The following is a 19,113-nucleotide window of genomic DNA, read 5'->3' as shown; positions in this document are numbered from 1 at the left end:
AATCATTTCCATTTCACTAATTAGGGTTAATTGTTGGATTAAGTGGTAGTATATATAGTTAATTATAACTGTTTTCTGCAAACACTAATCACAATTCACAAATCAACAAGCCAAAAACTCTCAAATTCTCTCATTTCTCTCTAATTTTCACCAAGAACTTTTGCATCAATTCATCAATTTTCACTGATCTTTGAGCTAATTCCTTGCAGATTCATCATTGTTAGGTAGTCTAGGATTTCTGTTTGCAGGAATTGAGTGAAGATCCAAGCCAATTCGCAACTGTTGTAAGGTGGTTCTTCCATGGCAGTTAGCAACATCTCTTGATTCGAGCATTCTGGAGCTGGATTATCACCATCGTTCATCTCCCTGGAGCTTGTGCAGCTTCTGTTTTCACTCATCGAGGCAAAACGCGAGCGAAATCCACGGCTACACGTCAAGAAGGTTAGGATCCGATGTTCACCAAACTCAAAATCGCGTTGTGGTTCTTGTAGAGTATACCTTGTAGATCGTGCAGCACTTTATAGAATTGAAAATTGTTAGATATTGAGAGAGAAATCCGTGTTTTAAGCTTTGATGCGAAATCTTCTTTCGCTCGATCCGCTCCATACATGAAGTTCCGGACAATTTCCCTAGGATATTCGTGTTCTACGCGTGGAGACCTTTCCAACGCATGTGAGTTTGTAGATTTTCATGGAGTTTCGTCGTTCTTGTGTTCTTGCGAATGCTGGATAATGCGCGATGAAGGTGAAGACGATTTCCAGAATTCTTTCCGTTTGATCCGTGCTGGCTGGATTTCGTTTCAAACTGGTTGTTTCCCGCCGCACCGAGCGAATAGCGCGTCGCCAGCTCAATTACTAAAACGGACGCGTTTTGGCCTCAGACTCAATAATTACCGTTTCGCCATTAAGTCCTTTAATTAATTAATATAATTCAATAATTATTAAATAAATCACATAGATCTTAGAAAAATTCATAAAAAATAATTGGCTAATCCAAAAATGTGAGGATTTTTCCTATGGTCTCCATTTTTCCTGTAGAATTTTATGGACACATTTTTTGAAGTTGTACCTGGTAGAGAATTTAATTGGCATAGGGATATTCATCATGTATGCTATTTTGATGTGTTTTACCATTTTAATCATAAAATAACCATGCTAGCTCCAAATTGGATGAAATTTCATATGGTGATTCTTGATACATTTCTGGAGATTTTGACATATGATTTGTAATTTTTAGACCTCTGGTTTGCTAGATGTGATTAATTCTTTTTGAGTGTGACAATATGTGTCACACTTTGATATGCTGAGTTCATGTATTATTTTTCCATGCTTCCGTTAGGCCTATGGTTCTGATTTTTTGCATGAGATACCTTTGATATGTTAACTTTCAACATGAATTTTTTGTGGATTTTAATAATCCATTTTCTAATTAATTAGAATTTTTGCTTGCTGCTTAGCATTTGTAGGGCCTTGCTTGTGTAACATTTTTTCCTATGTTGCCAAATCCTCATCCCTAACCCTATGTACATGAAATTTGGTGAAGTAGTTCCTGACATGTGTAGCTTTCATTTGGCTTTGGTCCCATTAATTTCCCATGTGATATCACTGTTTACCATTTGATTGAAGTTAGTGTACATTTTGTGACTTCATTTGGTTGTGTTTTTGCATGCTTTGACATGTTGAATTAATTCCCATAGCTCCACTAGTCCAAATGGCATAAAAATTGACATGTAGCTTGTTGAATGTCCTCTGTTTAGGATATAATTTTTGTGGAATTTTCTATGCTGTTTTGATATTTTTTTGGATGTAATCATTCTGGTTGTCCACATGTGATTCAACATTGCTTACTTTGACTTAGATTGTACATAAGATGAATTTGGTGTATGGTTTAGATATGAGACCAATTGGGATCCCTTTGTAATTGAAATATCTTGGTTTTGATTATGATTTACTTGCTGTTTTAGGATTTTTCCATCCTTTGGACCCTAGGCTTGGCCTAGTGGTCTTGTTACTTATGTTTGAGCTTGACTTTGACTTTTCAGGTTAAAAAGCTAATGCCTTAAGGAGGTCGATGCATAATTGAGTTGAAATCATTTGACAAATTGTTTGTTTTGTAGGGCTTGGTTCACTTGATCCTTGTGCCATGCACATGTTGCACATTATTGTTTGATTGTACATTGGTTGATTCTTATGTTATTGTTTTGTTTATGTTGGGATGCTGATCATTTTTGACTGATTCCAGGTACCCTTAGTTGCTCAGTTCTCTTAAGAACTTGCATTGCTTTGCTTATAAGCAATTGGCATTGAGGTATAGAACCTTCTTCTTCATGTAGTCTGGAGACCCGGCCTGTTATTTGGCCGGGCAAACTGTCTGAAGTCCTCCTTAAGAGGCAATGCTTGTGTATGTTTATATTTGTCCCAAGCAGGAAAAGTCCTCATTCGAGGCAATTGGTGGATCAAAGAGATAAGTAGCCTATCTCCCACTATTCTGTGAGTCTTCTCCTTGCTCCCATTACATGGTTGTAGCATTGAGATCCAAACCCAAGGTCTATCGAGTCTAATTGGGGAAAGAGTTCCATCTTTCTGAACTCCCCCACATTCTTATATTTACATGCTCTCTCGGACTTGAGATAGAAGCAATGAGGCACACCCCTCATATCCTTTCATCTGCTTCACCTTAGCCCCTCAATGGCAAGGTTAAGAGCGACACTTACCTCTTACAGTGGACTTTCATAGTCAAACCCTTTTGCTTGAGCCTAATTGAATGGTTATAGCGTGTGCTACTTGAATTTATGTGATTGATTACTTGATTCATCCATACATGATTACTTGATTGCCGTTGTGCATTTATCATCTTTGTTTGCCATCAGTGCATGATCAGTTCTTTTGTCCTTGTGACATTGATGTTTTCCCATTGAGGACAATTGTAAGTCCATATTGATTGGCTTTTGTTCCTATGACATGGAAGAGATAGAGTGTAAGACCTCATTGGTCACTCATATCTTCTTTGCTCTTTGTTTGAGCATTGTTGTTGTATGTGAGGATTCATTGTAAGTCCCTGTGATGTGGCATTTGTATTCCTAGGATCATATTGTGGAGGTTAACATAAGCCCAGATAGATTGGCAGTTGACTTCCCTGTTTTGTTTTTTTGTTTTATTCTGATGGAGATTAGTGTAAGTCCATAGAGTGGCTTCTGATATCCTTACTTGTTTTAGGAGACAGGTATAAGACCATTGAGTGGCATCCAGTATCCGCTTTTATTTACTTTCATCTGTTACCATGTTCATATTCATTGCTCATTGCCTATTCCTAAGGACCCGCTTGAATCATCTTCTATATAATTTCAAGAGGTGGACCCTCCTAAGAGGTTTTACATTCACTCTTCCATTATCCATTCATCCCATTGTGTCTTAAACCTTTTCACACATACTTTTAAAACTTGAAATAAGTGTTGTGCAAACATTCTCACCCCTTTTCAAATTAGAAACTTGGACCTTAAGTCCATGATTTTTCAAATTCCATTTTGTAAATACTTCTTTGAATCAATCTTAGTCATACTTTGACTCCTTTTGTGAATAATCCTAATCCATTAATTTCACTCACTCAAATGTTTTGGCTTTGTCCATTCTTGTTAATCTTTTCATGCATTAGCCATAGGTTTCAATTCTCATTGTGGTTGATGTAAACCTCACCCTATCCTTAGTGAGTCGACAATAAGACTTCCGTACTGAAAACAGGGTTAACCCCTCTAGTACGTCGAAGCTATCCTCGCATGGTGGATGTTGGTCTTGGTCGAGTTTTCTCCCATTGATAATGAAGAACCTTTAGTGCTATTGTTTTAAAATGAACTCACAAACTTTTGGAAATCTTTTAGCCGAACTACGACGTTTTGATCCTTACCTTTGATGGAAGGTACGTAGGCAACGGGTTCATCCGTTCGAACACAAAAATAATTAATTTGTACATTCTTTTCTCATCATCCCAATCATGTTTGCACAATACTTATGTCATGACAAATAATAATTTTTATACAACAAAGTGTGAAAAGGGCTCCCTAGGAGTACCTAGGACGTGATGGGTGCCTAACACCTTCCCATTGCGTAATTTACCCCTTACCCCGATCTCTGATCTTTTTCATTAGTTTTCTACGAGTAAAACTTCTTAGGCTTTTGTTCGCTTTTTAGCCAGTCCTTAGGATAAATAAAAGTGCGGTGGCGACTCTATGTTATTGTATACTTTGCTTATGATTTAATCAATAGATCATATAGCGACGAATACACCGCTACAGAAAAGTGGCGACTCTGCTGGGGATATACGATTAAACCTTCCTTGGTGGTATTGCCTACTTTTCACCTTTGTGTGATATATTATTATGTGTTATTTGACATATTTTTGTACAATTTGGGATAACTGTATTGATTGTAATGTGTGAATTGCTTGATATACGAATGCTGTTTGTTTTGGTGATCTCTGTGAGATGAGTTCTATACCCGAACTCGAGTGCACTCTAGGATAGGAGAATGGCATAGTCTCGTCGACTGGTGTGGAGTAGTCCTTAGCCAGTTGACTTGCGAGTCCATTCACTTGGTGGAGGTCATGTTGGATTAATAATGTCACACAAGTTATTTGTGGTTAGGCATTATTCTTTCAATCATGTGCCTTAGAAGCCAAGGACCTTAGTTTACCAAACCCATCTTGACCTATTTTTAGGACGTAGTGCGGAGGTCGTTCAGATGTAAGTTCTGATGCGATTGTCACGCGATACTACACTCATAAGAGTCTCTCTTGAGAATATTTTTGGAATACGAGTATTCGTTCCTCCGATGATATCCGAGAGATGGGACGATGATTATGGGAACCTCTGATAGAACATGTCTGGCAGGTTTAAACCCTAGTACACTCCCTTTGGGTGGTTCTTAACCGAGACTCCATGCTCGTGACTCTCAGCAAACCCGTGATTCGTGGTTGAGTCGTTCAAACATCGTTAATATCAATGGATCCCGGATCAGGTGTAAAACCTAAAATCCACCAAAGCGGCTGGTTGATATTAAGGATGATTGAGCCGGTTCATGTACCGTTAATATCAATGGAACTTGGGTGTTGATAAGGTGAAAACCTAAATCCACCAAAATGGATGATTGATATTAGGGATACAATGAGCTTTCCCATGACCTTTGTTTGGTGTGCTTTGCTTGATCCTTGAGTGTGATTGTTGCATTCATACATTCATACATTCATCCACATTTCATGTCACCGAAAAAAAAAAGGAGAAAATTTTCAAGGAACTTAAAAGGGTTTATTTGCAAAATTTTCAGACATGGAAAGACCAAAGAGGCATACGAAGAAGTACAGTTTCCGACAGCCTGATGTAAAGGAGTTAAGGAATCTGACATCTTATGTACTAGATCCCTTGGGTTTCAAGGCTCGATATGGGAAGCTCCTACCGCTGTTGACTACTCAAGTTGATGAGGGCTTGATGAGCACTCTTGCTCAGTTCTATGATCCGCTGTATCGCTGCTTCTTATTTCCAGACTTCCAGCTGTTGCCTACCTTGGAAGAGTACTCTCACCTTATTGGGATTCCTATTCTGGATCAGGTGCCGTTCAGTGGCCTAGAGAGTATTCCATCTGCCCGTGAGATTGCTAGTCTATTGCACATGGATGAAGACCTGATTAGAGCTAATCTGATTACCAAAGGTGGAATTCAGGGTTTTTCTTCCGAGTTCCTTGTCGCTCAAGCTACCTTTTTTGGAGAATCCAGGAGTGAGGATGCCTTTGAGGCTTTGTTTGTATTACTCATCTATGGATCAGTGCTATTTCCCAACTTCGACAAGTTTGTGGACATGAATGCTATTAGGATCTTCTCAGTTCTTAATCCAGTTCCGACTTTGTTGGGCGATGCCTATTTCTCTCTGCACCTGAGGAATATGAAGGGTAGTGGAGTTATTGTCTGCTGTCTACCTTTGCTGTACAAGTGGTTTATTTCGCACTTGCCGCAGACACTTGCCTTCAAGGAGAACAAGAGTTGTCTACGTTGGTCTCAGAGACTTATGTCCCTCACCAATAATGATATCTCTTGGTATGATCGCGTGTATGATACTGTGCAGATTATTGATTCCTGTGGTGAATTCCCGAATGTGCCTCTTCTTGGTACATGTGGTGGGATCAGCTACAATCCTACACTTGCACGTCGTCATCTTGGGTTCCCCCTAAAGGATAAACCTAATAACATTCTGTTAGAAGGTGTATTCTTTCAGGAGGGTAAAGATCCCCAAGGCCTGAAAGCCAGATTCGTCCGCGCTTGGCGCAACATCCATAAGAAGAGTAGGAACGAGTTGGGTCCGAAGAATTGCATTGCTTTGGAGCCATATACTTCTTGGGTCAGACAGAGAGCTGCAACCTACCTGATGCCATACGACTATCCGAGACCTACACCTTTGGATGTGGCTGGGCCTTCAACCCTCCCTATCCAACGTGTAGAGGAGTTGAGAGAAGAAGACCTTTCACGTGCTTGGATCCGTGAAAGAGAAGAATTGTTGCAACAGATTAAGGAGAAAGATGCTCTGATCGAGTTCCTTGAGCATCAGGTGATCGATGACCCGAACGACACCTGGACTTCTTTGCTTCCTCAGTCTTCCAAGTTTTGGAAGAGGAAGTATGATCAGCTTGCTAAGGCAAAAGCAGATATGGAAGCGGCTTATGAGAGAGAGATCAAGAAGCTGTGCACTTCTCGTCTTCCAGCATCCCGAGCTAATAGGGGTCCATAGGATGTTATTTTCCTTTTCTCTTTGTAATAATCGAAACGATGTACTTCTTTGTTGCAAATAATGAATGAGATATTTTCCATTGAAATTAAATTGCTTTAAATGATCAAAATATTGCAAACAATACCCAAAGGGTTCCTTGAAAATAAAACAAAAGCATCTGCACAAGCATGTCATGCATCATGTTGCATAAGCAGGTACCTTGTTTCTGGCCTCCCTGTCCTAACTCTGTGTTCTTCATTTATTTTGAAGACAAGCTGACTCACCGGTATTACACCCGAGCCAATTCTGCAAGAGTAATGGATCAGCTAGAACAAGAGAACCGTGAACTGAGGGATGAAGTCGCTAGACTTGGCGCTCTGATGGAGCAACTTCTTGCCGCTCAGAATCAACCTGCTCAACCGCCTGCAACTCCCCAAAGGACTGTAATCTCTGAAGTGGCCGTTCCGACTGTGCCTGCTGTCAACGCTCCTTATATGCCCAATGCCATGCCAGCCGGATACCCGTGGGGTATGCCTCCAGGTTTCATGCCCGACATCCCTGCTCCTACCTTCGTTCATATGCCGGCATCTAGCCCGGTCATTACTGCTGCTCCTCCTGTAGTGCATACCTTGCCAAGGGCAGATGAAACCATATATCATTCCGAGCCATCTGAGGGCCCGGACGTTAATGAAAAAATGGATGCTATGAATGACCAATTCCTTGAGCTGAGGAAGGAATTGAAGACCCTCAGAGGTAAGGACCTATTCGGCAAATCTGCTGCCGAGCTCTGCCTGGTTCCTGGAGTCAAAATACCCATCAAATTCAAAGTTCCTGACTTTGAGAAATATAAGGGGAACACCTGTCCGCTTGCACACCTGGTTATGTACGCCAGGAAGATGTCCACTCAGACTGACAACGATCAACTCTTGATCCACTACTTCCAGGACAGCTTGTCTGGTGCTGCGCTTCGTTGGTACATGAGTCTGGACAGTGCCAACATCAGATCCTTCAATGACCTTGGCGAGGCTTTCGTCAAACAATATAAATATAACGTCGATATGGCGCCTGACAGAGATCAACTCAGGTCGATGTCGCAGAAGGATAAAGAGACTTTTAAAGAGTACGCCCAGAGGTGGCGAGAGCTTGCAGCGCAGATCACTCCACCGCTCGAGGAGAAAGAAATGACTAAGATTTTTCTGAAAACTCTTAGCTCATTTTATTATGAGCGAATGGTGGCTAGTGCTCCCTCAGACTTCACTGAAATGGTGAATATGGGGATGAGACTTGAAGAGGGTGTCCGTGAAGGACGTTTAGCAAAAGATGAAGGCTCTTCTAGCAAGAGGTATGGCTCATTTGCTAAGAAGAAAGATGGGGAAGCACATGCTGTGCAGTCCCATAAATCCAGGAAACCTCCCGTTCAGAGGAAACCGACACGCAGTGTAGGTCATCAGCATCAGGTGGCCCATATTGCTCCTGTCTTCAAAGACAGTGCCCAGCAGCAGCAATATCATCCTCAGCAACAGTATCAGCAACCTCAATATCAGCAGCAACACAATCAACAACAACCTTCTCAACAGTATCGTCAACAACTATCTCGCCCACAGCAACAGGCTTACCAGCCTCGGGGTAGCACCAGTAATCAAGCGAACATGAACTACGATAGGAAAAAGATCAGTTTCGATCCAATTCCTATGTCGTATGCAGAGATGTACCCTTCTCTAATAGAGCGGAACCTGATTACTCCAAGAGATCCTCCGGCTATACCGGTCAACCCTCAGTGGTGGTATAAGCCTGATCTGCATTGTGTCTACCATTCTGGCGCTCCGGGCCACGATATAGAGAACTGTTTTCAACTAAAGACTAAGGTTCAGGACCTTGTGAGATGTGGTATTCTGAGTTTCGAAGACTCAAGCCCAAACATCACCAAGAACCCATTGCCCGCGCATGGGAAATCTGTCAATATGGTCCAGGGGTGCCCTGGGAAATACAAGGTCAAATATGTTAGTCATATTCGACAATCGTTGGTGGAGCTACACCGCCTGTTGTGCCAGTATAGCCATATGGTACATGATCATGATAAGTGCCGTATCTGTTCGGTGAATCGCCTGGGTTGCAATCAAGTCCGAAGAGAATTGCAAGAATTACTAGACGAAGGAACCATTGAGATTCTCCAGAATCGCAATGTCGACGAAGATGAACCTGAGGTTAATGTCATATCTCCGGTGTTCAAATTGCCAGAGCCTGTTGTTATTCGCTACGATAGCAGCAAGCCGAAGACTTCTCCTTCCCTTGTGATTAAACCTGCTGGCCCTGTGCCGTATTCCTCTGATAAGGCTGTGCCATTCAGATACAACCCAGTTGCCGTGCAAGATGGGGTCGAAGTGCCCTTGCCTTCTACTGCTGTGACTAATATCGCCGATGTGAGCGGCCTGACCCGGAGTGGTCGAGTATTCTCTGCGCCTCCTAAGGCCCCTGTTGCTTCTGAATCTTCTGAGCGTCCAGTTGGGACTGCTGTCAATAGTCAGAATCCGGCACTTGATGTTGCCAGACCCTCCATACAAAAAACTCCTACTTCTTCAGTTGGCCCGAGCGGCATTGTGAACGAAGAATCTGATGAGATGCTGAGGCTCATCAAGAAAAGCGAGTATAACGTTGTAGACCAGCTTCTACACACGCCATCCAAAATCTCCATACTATCCTTGCTGTTGCATTCAGAACCCCATAGGGAGGCTCTGCAGAAAGTATTGGACTTGGCGTACGTTGATCACGACGTCACTATTGAGCAATTTGACAGTATCGTTGCAAACATCACTGCTTGCAACACTTTGAGTTTCAGTGACGCTGATCTCCCTGAGGAGGGAAGAGACCACAACATGGCTCTACACATATCTCTGAACTGCGGATCTGATGCTATGTCCAATGTGCTGGTGGACACTGGATCATCTCTTAATGTGTTGCCTAAATCCACACTTTCCAGATTGTCATATCAAGGTCCTCCCATGAGGCAGAGTGGGGTCGTTGTGAAAGCTTTTGATGGGTCGCGCAAGACCGTGATTGGGGAAGTTGATCTCCCTATTAAAATTGGACCAAGTGATTTCCAGGTTACCTTCCAGGTAATGGATATCCACCCATCATATAGCTGTCTCTTAGGCAGACCATGGATTCATGAGGCTGGCGCCGTGACTTCCACCCTACACCAGAAGCTGAAATTTGTTAAAAACAAGAAACTGGTTGTGGTAGGGGGAGAAAAGGCTCTCTTGGTTAGCCACTTGTCTTCTTTCTCATATATTCATGCTGAGGATGAAGTTGGAACTCCATTCCAAGCTTTATCTATTGATGAACCTATTGAGAAGAAGTCTCCTTCATTTGCTTCCTACCGTGATGCAAAACTGGCCATCGAATGTGGTGCAGTCGCTGGTTTAGGGAAGATGATTGAGCTAGAAGACAATAAATCTCGGGCTGGCATTGGCTTTTGTTCTGGGGCATATAACGAGCACGGTTTGTTCACAAGTGGAGGATTCATCCATGATGATCGGTCTGTAGAAGAAGAAGCTGCTGCTATCATTGAAGAAGATGCAGAGGATATGAACAATTTCGTTATTCCTGGTGGTGTCTGCCACAATTGGGTCGCTGTGGATGTTCCAACAGTTGTCCATAGATCAGAGTAAATATGCTCACTTTGTTTAAAACCCTTCTCCCATGCCAAAAGGAGAAGTGATGACATTGTTTGGCTCATATATACAATGATATTTTCATTCAATTAATGCATTGTTAAACATTTGTTTTCCCATTTGTTTTCACTTTTTGCTTTTTCATGAAATCAGTGATCACAAAAAACCCATAAAAACAAGAATAAAAAGCAAACATTTTTCATCTGCATAATGATTTGCTCGTTTAAATTCTAAAGTTTTTCATTAACCAAAATCATTATGCAGGTTGATTCTAAAACCCATTGAACATAATGATCCAATGCCATCTCCCAACTTTGAATTCCCTGTATTTGAGGCAGAGGAAGGTGATGTTGAAGGAGTTCCTGATGAGATTACCCGTCTCCTTGAGCACGAGGAGAAGATCATTCAGCCGCACCTTGAAGACTTAGAAACAGTCAACTTGGGGTCTGAGGATTGTATTCGTCTGGTGAAGATTTGGGCACTTCTCGAAGAGTCTGTCAAGAAAGATTTGATCAGTTTGCTACGAGAATATTCAGATATCTTCGCTTGGTCATATGAAGACATGCCAGGTTTAGATACAGATATTGTGCAACATTTCCTGCCTTTGAAGCCTGAGTGCGTGCCTGTGAAGCAGAAACTCAGAAGAACTCATCCAGATATGGCAGTGAAGATCAAAGAGGAAGTTCAGAAGCAAATTGATGCGGGGTTTCTGGTGACTTCTACATATCCTCAATGGGTGGCCAATATTGTGCCCGTTCCTAAGAAGGACGGAAAAGTCCGTATGTGCGTTGACTACAGAGATTTGAATAAAGCTAGTCCGAAAGATGATTTTCCTCTGCCACACATCGACATGTTGGTAGACAATACAGCTAAATTCAAAGTCTTTTCCTTTATGGACGGATTTTCCGGTTATAATCAAATTAAGATGGCACCAGAGGATATGGAGAAGACAACATTCATCACACCTTGGGGAACATTCTGTTATCGAGTGATGCCCTTCGGTCTGAAGAACGCCGGAGCCACGTATCAACGAGCTATGACTACCTTATTTCATGACATGATGCACAAGGAGATAGAGGTCTATGTTGATGATATGATTGCTAAGTCCCGAATGGAAGTTGAGCATGTTGAGCATTTGTTGAAGCTTTTTCAGCGCCTGAGGAAGTTCAGACTTCGTCTGAATCCGAACAAATGTACCTTTGGAGTCCGTTCCGGCAAACTGTTGGGTTTTGTGGTAAGTGAAAGAGGTATTGAAGTTGATCCTGCCAAGGTCAAAGCAATACAAGAGATGCCTGCGCCCAAAACTGAGAAGCAAGTCCGAGGTTTTCTTGGCCGCTTGAACTACATTTCCAGATTTATATCCCACATGACTGCCACATGTGCGCCGATATTCAAGCTCCTTCGGAAAGATCAGTCTCATGATTGGACCGAGGATTGCCAGAAAGCTTTCGACAGTATCAAAGAATATCTGTCTGAACCTCCGATCTTGTCTCCGCCTGTGGAAGGAAGACCTCTGATTATGTATCTGACAGTTCTTGAAGACTCAATGGGTTTGTACTCGGTCAACAAGATGGATCAGGGAAGAAAGAATTTGCTATCTACTACCTCAGTAAGAAGTTTACTGATTGTGAGTCTCGGTACTCTATGCTTGAGAAGACGTGCTGTGCTTTGGCTTGGGCTGCTAAGCGTTTGCGCCAGTACATGATAAATCATACAACTTGGTTGATATCCAGAATGGATCCAATCAAGTATATCTTCGAGAAGCCTGCTTTAACTGGGAGGATTGCCCGTTGGCAGATGTTGTTGTCTGAGTATGATATCGAGTATCGAGCTCAGAAAGCTATCAAAGGTAGTATCTTGGCTGACCATCTAGCACACCAGCCAATGGAAGATCACCAATCAGTTCAGTATGACTTCCCTGATGAGGAGATTCTGTATTTGAAAATGAAAGATTGCGATGAACCTACACTTGATGAAGGTCCGGAACCTGGTTCCAGATGGACGATGGTGTTTGATGGCGCTGTTAATCAATATGGAAATGGAATTGGGGCAGTTATTGTTAATCCTCAAGGTTCTCATATTCCATTTACAGCAAGGCTAACTTTCAAATGCACGAATAATATGGCTGAGTACGAAGCCTGCATCATGGGACTTGAAGAATGCATCGACTTGAGAATCAAGCATCTGGATGTATATGGTGATTCGGCCCTAGTTGTCAATCAGATCAAGGGTGAATGGGAGACGAATCAACCAAGTCTCATCCCATACAGAGATTATGCAAGAAGGATTTCAACTTTCTTTACAGAAGTTGAATTTCACCATATTCCTCGAGAGGATAATCGGATGGCAGATGCTCTTGCTACACTTGCGTCCATGATTGTAGTCAGACGGTGGAACGATGTCCCCAATATCACTGTGATGCGCTTGGATAGACCGGCCCACATATTTGCGATCGAAGAAGTGAATGATGACAAGCCTTGGTATTTTGATATCAAGAATTTCCTCCAGAACCAGGTCTACCCGCCTGGGGCATCTGTGAAAGATAGGAAAACTTTGAGAAGGTTATCAGGCAGTTTCTACCTCAGTGGTGAAGTACTGTATAAGAGAAATTTTGATATGGTTTTGCTCAGATGCGTGGATAGACACGAAGCAAACCTATTGATGACTGAGGTCCATGAGGGTTCATTTGGTACTCATTCCAATGGACATGCCATGGCCAAGAAGATGTTGAGAGCAGGCTACTATTGGCTGACAATGGAGTCTGACTGTTGCAAGTATGTGAAGAAATGTCACAAGTGTCAAATTTATGCGGATAAGATTCATATTCCTCCGACACTTCTGAATGTGATTTCATCACCATGGCCTTTCTCTATGTGGGGAATCGACATGATCGGCATGATTGAGCCGAAAGCGTCCAACGGACACCGGTTTATTCTCGTAGCAATTGACTACTTCACCAAATGGGTTGAAGCCGCTTCGTATGCGAATGTGACTAGACAGGTGGTTGTGAAGTTTATCAAGAACCAGCTGATTTGCCGTTATGGTGTGCCAGAGAGGATCATTACTGATAATGGATCTAATCTGAATAACAAGATGATGGATGAGTTGTGCGCTGAGTTCAAGATTGCACACCATAATTCCTCCCCCTACAGACCTAAGATGAATGGGGCTGTTGAAGCTGCTAATAAGAATATCAAGAAGATTATCCAGAAGATGACTGTCACGTACAAAGATTGGCATGAGATGCTGCCATTTGCTTTGCATGGATATCGTACGTCTGTACGCACTTCAACAGGGGCAACCCCTTTTTCTCTCGTTTACGGTATGGAAGCTGTTCTCCCAGTAGAGGTGGAGATCCCGTCAATGAGAGTCTTGATGGAAGCCAAGTTGACTGATGCTGAATGGGTTCAGAATCGTTATGACCAGCTGAATTTGATTGAAGAGAAGCGATTAACTGCCATGTGTCATGGTCAGTTATATCAGCAGAGAATGAAGAAAGCATTCGATAAGAAGGTCAAGCCTCGTGTGTTCCGAGAAGGTGACCTCGTGCTCAAGAAAGTTTTGTCTTTCGCGCCCGATTCCAGGGGCAAGTGGACTCCAAACTACGAGGGTCCATATGTTGTTAAGAGAGCCTTTTCAGGCGGAGCTTTGATGCTTACAACAATGGATGGGGAGGATTTCACTCGTCCTGTGAATTCAGATGCAGTTAAGAAATACTTTGCCTAAAAAAAAAGTATATGCAAATGAAAAAAACAGAATTACTCGCTAAGTTGAAAACCCGAAAGGGCGGCTTAGGCAAAAATGAGCGTCTCGATGGAAAACCCGCAAGGGTAATCCAGGAAAAAATCAGAGACTTGAAAAAAAAAGCATATTTGCATCCCGATAGATTGAGTACCTCACCCTGGGGCAATCTAGGCAAAAATTAGGGATCAGGCAAGTAACTGCATCCTGACAGGACTTTCTGGTCACCAGCTGTCATTTCGTCAGAAGATTCTCGATTCGTCGTCAACTGAAGCTTTGAATACATCGAGATTCGAATTGGTAGAGAAAGGATCATTATGTTCAATGTAGCCCTCTTCCAGTATATATCACTGATTTCAAATTTGTACAGATCTATGGAGTCTTGCCATTTGCAGGCTACCATTCCATCAAATCAATTTGAGCTTTTTATCCAATTATTTGCATTCTTATTTGTTTCAATTCAACAAATGTTTTGCATGTTTTGATTGATAAAAATATCATTGTTTTAAAAACAAAATTTTTTCAAAATTTATTGTTTTAAACAAAGTGAATATTCACAAATGATAAAAGGATACTCAAAGAATTTCCCCAGTGCTCTCCCAAGGGTGGAATGGTTTCCAACAGGTAAGATATTTGTTCATACTCCTGGTTTGGTTTGTATCCTTCTTCTCCAGATTTGATTGTTGGGGTTGTTCCCCATGCAGAGATTTGGTTGTTGGGGTTGTTCCCTAAGCAGAGCTTCTGTGGATTTTGACTCCCCGAAGCAGAGTGGTGTATTGAAGACTCAGTGTGCTCCAGCCGCAGTTTTCCCTCAGTATGGGTGATTTCCTTGTGGAAGATTCGGCGGTTGATGGTTTGTCACCTTGGTGCTCGTCACTTTCTCCAGTGGATCGCTATCCCCAGACTTTATTTGTCTCCTTGGCACAGTAGAGCTGTTATTGATATCCCCATCGAAGTCGCGAGCAGAGTTGTTATCACTTCTCCCCAATGCAGTCGAGAGTGGAGTGTTTACTTTCTCTCTATCAGAATGGTTGATCTCCTCAGCAGAGCAGGATTTATTTTCCTACTCCATGGTTGATTGGGTTGATATCCCGGTATTTTCATCCATCTTTCTCCAGCATTTGTCTGCAGAGCGGTTGTTGTGGCAGTATTGCCTGTTGAACCTCCTTCAATCCCCGGTATGGTCGGTTGATAGCTCCGTCATCCAGAGATCGTATTGATTTCCTGATTGCTTTTGATCCTCAGTAGAGTGGCTTATATTGCAGAATCCACCTGTTGCGATCAGTTTGCTATGTATTCTCCCCAAGTGGAGTGGTTCGTTGTAGAATCTACCTGTTTGATCTGTCCTCTCTCAGTGGTTTGTTCCCCAAGAGAGTAGCCGACAGTTTTCCCCAGTAGAGTTGCTTATGCAGTTAGACTCTATCTGGATGATATCATTCTCCCTCAGTGGGTTGTTCCCCAGCGGAGTTACGTGGAGTTGCTTCTACAGCAGTTCATGCCTGTGCAACGCATTTCTTTTTGTTTCTCAGTTAACACTGGGATCCCCTACAGATTTGTCTTGGTGGCTGTTTTGCCTGTTGTGACTTTCTGCGCCCTAGTTGGGGTGATCGCTGATCCGTTGCTCAGATTTGGTATTCTCCAGACATCTCTGATTCTTTTGCTTCTGCTTCCCAGCAGTACCCGCAGATCTTTGCTTTATAGCATGTAGATCTCCAGCAGAATTGGCTTTCCAGTTGGTTTTCCCCTGGAAGTGTAATAACGGGCGTTAAATCCCTGGACCTGTTGTGTTAGAATTGTCTGTTTTGTCAGCATTCAGCAAACATAAATCACGCATATTCGTGCATATTCATAAACATTCAGATATTCATGTTGCATTTCTTGCCATATGTCTTTTGTTTGTCGTGTTTCCTGCAACGGGTGATATAGATCTCTTTACAGATCCCCCCAAGCAGATGTCGGGTGTTATAAATCTCTCCATATAGAGTCAGCCCCATAAGCAGAAAATGTTGTCGTTCCTTCTGCAGTTCCCCACTGAGATATATCCTCGTGGACGACGGTTTCTTCCGTTTCCTCCCAACACATATATTGGGATGGATTTTTCTATTTGAGTTACATCCTCATTAGGACATGTCTTGATTCAGTCTGTCTTTTCGGATTATTCCCGAATTGGCGATTTGTCAAATGTCTTGTGCTTCCCAGTGGGTTGTTCCCCAGCGGAGTAGCTTCGGGCCTCTACCCTTATACCGGTAGTTATAAGTCCTATCTTTCCTGGCTTTCTTGGCAGAATTTGTGGTTATACACCTTTTATTCTCCAGCCAGAGTTTGGTTTTCTACCCTCATACCGGTAGTCGTAAATCCTATTTTCCTGCTCTCCAGCAGTTTGTGGTTCGTTATAAACCCTATTTTGGTTTCCCGTGCGGATTTGTGATTTATTCTATCCCCACGCGGAGTTGTTGGTCTTCTACCCCGTATTCGGTAGATATAAACCCTAATTTTGTGGTCAACCCCACCACCTTTTGGCCTTCTGCCTACAAACCAGCAGTCGTAAGTCCTATCTTTGCGGTTTTTCTACAAACCAGTAGTCATAAACCCTGTTCTCTCCTTGCAGAGTTAACTTTGTTGTCCATCCCAACCGATGACAATTCCCTCTTTGTGGATATCTTCATCTAGTTCTTGATGTTGATTTTCCTTTGCTTGGATAAGTTGCTCAGATCAGCACTTATATCCCCAGCAAGTCTTTTGTGGATAATTGCCGTATGCTAGCAATTTTATCCCCAGCGGGTCCTTTCACCTTTTGTCAGTGATTGTGTCCCCCGGATCATTGATTTTCATCAATGCATCCCAGCGAGTCTTCTTTCATTTACCCTCTTGTTGGTAATGTCTATTGCTCCCTTTGACTGGTCATCATTATATACCTAATTTGGTATCCCAATGCCTTTCTTTTCGGATTTTATCCTACAAACAACCTACAACCCGGTTCAGGATAATCTTCCATGTGAGTATTCTATCCACGTTCTGACGGTAATGGATATTATATCTCGTTCACTCTCGAGTCAATCTTTGATTGTTTTCTCCGCAAAGTCAGATTCGCATTCCTTGTGGAATCGAATATCCATCCTATAAACAAGTCTGCTGTTCTAGCTTTCTTCAGGGTGATGAGTGTTTTGGAACACAAACCAATTCACGTTTTCGGATTTTATCCTATAAACAACCTACAACCCGGTTAAGGATAATCTTCCATTCGAGTATATTATTCACGGTCTGCCGGTAATGAATAATATATCTCATGCGCTCTTTGGTTGGATTCCTTTGTTGATCATCCCCAGTCGAGTAAGATTCGCACTCCTTGTGGAATCGAATATCCATCCTATAAACAAGTCTGCTGTTCTAGCCTTCTTCAGGATGATGAGTGTCTTGGAATACAAACCAATTCACGATTCCGGATCTTATCCTATAAACAACCTACCACCCGGTTCAGGATAATTTTCCATGCGAGGATATTGTCTACGTTTTGACGGTTATAGATAATATATCTCGTGCACTCTTTTGTCGAACACTTTGTTTGTTTCCCCAACTGAGTAAGATTTGTATTCTTTACAGAATCAAATTTTCATCCTATAAACAAGTTTTCTTTCGCTCTCTTCAGGATGATGAGTGTTTTGGGACACACACCAAATCACGCCCTGGTCGGTCGCCTGTTGCATACCTACAACCCGGTATCCCTGGTGTCCCTTCCTTTCCACTCCCTATTATGACTTTGGTCCCTTGTGGAGTCAGATTTCCTGAGTTTATGTACCTTTCCCAGGTCTTTCTCAGATGTTTGGTTGATTGATATCTCTCACCCTTATGTCGGTCTTAGATATTCATTCTTCCTGAGTTTGTTGCCCTTATACCGGTAACATTTTCATTTCTTTGGTGTGTCTCTCCAATGGACGTTTTTTCCTTTGGAATTTTCCTTTTCCCCAGTGTGAGTCATTCACTCCCCAGTGAGGTCTCTAGTCTGATTTCTGTTATTACCCTAATCAAAGTCGTGTCGCGTTCACGCCGTGTCAGTTTTGTCTTTCCCCAACTTGAAGTCGTGTCCTGCTCACGCATTCTTTTTTACTATCCCCAATAAGAGTCTGGTTAGAGTCTCTGTTCCTGGTGAGTGTATTACTCCGATGGATCGTATTTTCTTCTGTGCGAATCATATATTCCCTCACAGAATTTGTCTTTCTGCATGCATACATTTGCATCATGAGGTCTCTTAGGGACCAAAATTCGTCTCATTACTATTATTTAAGCCCATTCTACCGCGTCGAGATGAAGATTTCTAAACTTCATTTCTCCGGATAGAATGACCTTAAATAGGGGCATCTGTAAGACCCCAATTTTGGCCCTAAGATCCCTTATGGCCCATATCATATCATATCATGGCCTCAAGGATCAATGCATACCCTAGCTTCCCTCCTAGTGGGTGGGATACCTTGTGAGTGTGTTTCTTGATCACCAAGCATGTATTGCACTTGTATATCATTGCTTTTCATATGTTTACTAACCAAAAGTACAAAAATATTGTCATCTAACCATGTTGCTTGCAGATGAAGTTAACTAGGTCAAAGTAGTCAAATCAGGCCTTGAGCAATTGATGGTGACCATTCTTGAAGAATTTGAACACCATGATCATTCATAAAGAGTTCATATAACATGTGATATCATTTGGAATCAAGATCTCAAGAGAAAGAGGCTTGGAATTCATCAGAACATGGCCCAGTCAAGAAAAGTCAACAAGAGTCAACTGTGGTCAACTGTGCATTTAATCAGGGATTTGAAGGTGTGAGATGGTTAGAAAGATCTCATTCATGTCCATATAAGCTTTATTTGGCATTTCAAAGATCAAGGTTGAAGATTTGGAGGTCAGACAGAAAGTTTCCAAAAATGGCAGGTGACCTGTAATTTCAGCTGCCCAAAATGGAA

This window comes from Lathyrus oleraceus, chromosome 5, assembly GCF_024323335.1.
Source record: "Lathyrus oleraceus cultivar Zhongwan6 chromosome 5, CAAS_Psat_ZW6_1.0, whole genome shotgun sequence".
In the NCBI taxonomy this organism is placed as follows: Eukaryota; Viridiplantae; Streptophyta; class Magnoliopsida; order Fabales; family Fabaceae; genus Lathyrus; species Lathyrus oleraceus.
Note: the sequence above shows the minus strand (reverse complement) of the source record.